This window comes from Hyalella azteca, unplaced genomic scaffold, assembly GCF_000764305.2.
Source record: "Hyalella azteca isolate HAZT.00-mixed unplaced genomic scaffold, Hazt_2.0.2 contig4933, whole genome shotgun sequence".
Classification (NCBI taxonomy): Eukaryota; Metazoa; Arthropoda; class Malacostraca; order Amphipoda; family Hyalellidae; genus Hyalella; species Hyalella azteca.
In genome coordinates this window covers 1-2457 of record NW_025935141.1, presented here as the reverse complement: position 1 = coordinate 2457, position 2457 = coordinate 1, and the positions used below count along the sequence as shown (strand labels likewise).

The 2457-nt window shown below is 42.9% G+C and overlaps 1 long non-coding RNA gene across 1 annotated transcript; it reads right to left on the bottom strand.

The window, feature by feature from the left end:
- Positions 1-41: 41 nt before the first annotated feature.
- On the bottom strand, positions 42-2349 carry LOC125177789. The gene is made up of 3 exons (XR_007156664.1): positions 2325-2349; positions 142-283; positions 42-53 (listed from the first exon to the last, which is right to left on the bottom strand). It is a non-coding gene; the product is annotated as an uncharacterized LOC125177789 (long non-coding RNA).
- Between the last annotated feature and the right edge of the window lie 108 nt (positions 2350-2457).

Sequence of the window (2457 nt, the reverse complement as noted above, 5' to 3'; positions counted from 1 at the left end):
ACAGAGTCATGGCAACACTGTCACCACGTTCTGGCTACACCGCTTCACCTTGCCTAGGGAAGGACATAGTTATGGACTTATGGCAACACTGACACCACGTCCTGGCTACACAGTCCCGGCAATCATTGTACCGCCACTCACCGAAGTGGTGCCACATGAGGTAGTCCACGGTACCGGAAGTCATGGTACCAGCTTTCAGTTGGTGGATGTTGAGTTTCTGATACCCCCACTCCAGCCAGCCTGAGGTGCCCACTGCGCAGTTGATCAGGACCAGAGCATCAACCTGCAAGGGACCGCCATTACTGATATGTTCTCAAATATTATATATTGACACCATTATATATTGAGTGGAAGATTATATTTAGACACCATTATATATTGAGTGAAAGATTATATTTAGACACCAATATAATATAACCTAAATAGTAAACCATTATAACATTACAATTACATTTTGTTAAGTAAAATGTCTCTCGGCAAATCGGCATTACTAATTGTAGTTATCCTATGAATATATATTAACATTTGACATCTCAATTAACACTAATTGTCTATGCATTTACATTAACATTGAAAAATCATATTATAATAATTACCCATTGTATTTAATTATTGACATTACTTATTAAAACTATGGCTTGTGCGACAATCCCTGAAAAACTCGTTAAAAAAATATCATAGTTTGTGCCGCAGTCTTTTCTTTATTTTTGTGAAACTAATGCTAGAAAACGTTTTGATTTCTGGCTAATTTTCAATAACTTGAAACACGGAAAGCTCATAACAATTAACATAACATAACATAGTGATGTCGGCGCTGAAGAGTAGGCCTGATGTGGCCTGTCGCCGATTCTTGAACTTTTGTGACTTGTTCACTGAATAGCCTTATGTAAAATCGTGTCATTTGACCAGATCTTTTCAAGACTGGCGATGGTTTGAAATAGCTACTAGACTCCCACCGGGTTCGATATGGTGCTAGGCATTTCAAGTCTGAACATATATTTTTACATTGCTTTATCTAGTCTGTTCTTGAACGCGTTCATATTCGGAGCGCCAACGATGTCATCAGGGAGGCTGTTCCACAAGTTGGTGATTCTAAGCGAGAAGAAGTGTTGTCGCGTTAATAAGTTGCAGCGCAGTTTTTTTAGTTTATAGCCATGGCCCCGGTGTTGGTTCATGATAAAAAAGATATTCATGTAATGAAGTACGAGGGCTCATTTCATCATCGCTTCCAGAATCAAAAGACATCGTACATTTCTTATGCTTGTAGGTTACCAGAATCCGTGTCAGACGTTGTTTTATTTAAGGAGTCAAGAAGTAAGGGCAGAGCGACAGAGGAGGGAAGTACTTCAGACTTCTACAAATAACCACACGCACACGCAATGCATGATGAGGTTGCTTATACACGGGGCTATTAGTTGCGTCTACTAGGCGAGGCTACTAGAATTTGTGATGTTTGATATGTTCAGAGGCAACTAGCTGGTTCATTGCAAGCAAGGCAACAAGAGTTGTTTTGAAGCAGTCTATTGCGCTCAGTAGCCGCCCGGCCGTCATACCGAGCATAAGGTGCTTATACACGGGGCTATTAGTTGCGTCTACAAGGCGAGGCTACCAGAATTTGTGATGCTTGATGTGTTCAGAGGCAACTAGCTGGTTCATTGCAGGCAAGGCAAAAAGAGTTGTTTTAAAGCAGTCTATTGCGCTCAGTAGCCACCCGGCCGTCATACCGAGCATAAGGTGCTTATACACGGGGCTAGTAGTTGCGTATATTGGTTGCGTCTACTACAGTTTTGCAGGTCGCGAGCCTATACACGAGTATAGTGTATTTGGTACACTGCGCCCGCGTCTGTGCGACGTTGGGAGTTGTTGAATAAGGGTGTGCTCGGTGGAGTCATGCGAGAGCAAGACAGCAGTGCGCACTACAGTGGGCGAGAGAGAGAGCGACACAGCTATACTCGGTATGACGGCCGGGCGGCTACTGAGCGCAATAAGTAGACGCAACCAATATACGCAACTAATAGCCCGACTCTATTGGTCAATAGAAAACTTCAGAGCGCTTACCTTAGGTCGTATAAGCGGCCGACTGCCCAAGTTATAACGAATAGAAAAACTTGGAAACCAAGCCCTTTCTATAGTTTGGGCGATGTTGCCAACACATCGGCTTCAAAATAGTCTAAGCTAAATCATAACAATTCAGTTTATAACATAGATATTAAGAACACAATCTAAGACGAGGGGATGGTTCAGGCTGGTATACACAACATTGACCCCCCATTTAGAGAGTGTGTCAGGTTGTAGGGAGTCAGGTAAGTATAACATTGACCCACATTTTGCGGGTGGGTCAGGTTGTAGGGAGTCAGGTAAGTATAACATTGACCCACATTTAGAGGGTGTGTGAGGCTGTAGGGAGTCAGGTAAGTATAACATTGACCCACATTTAGAGGGTGTGTGAGGCTGTAG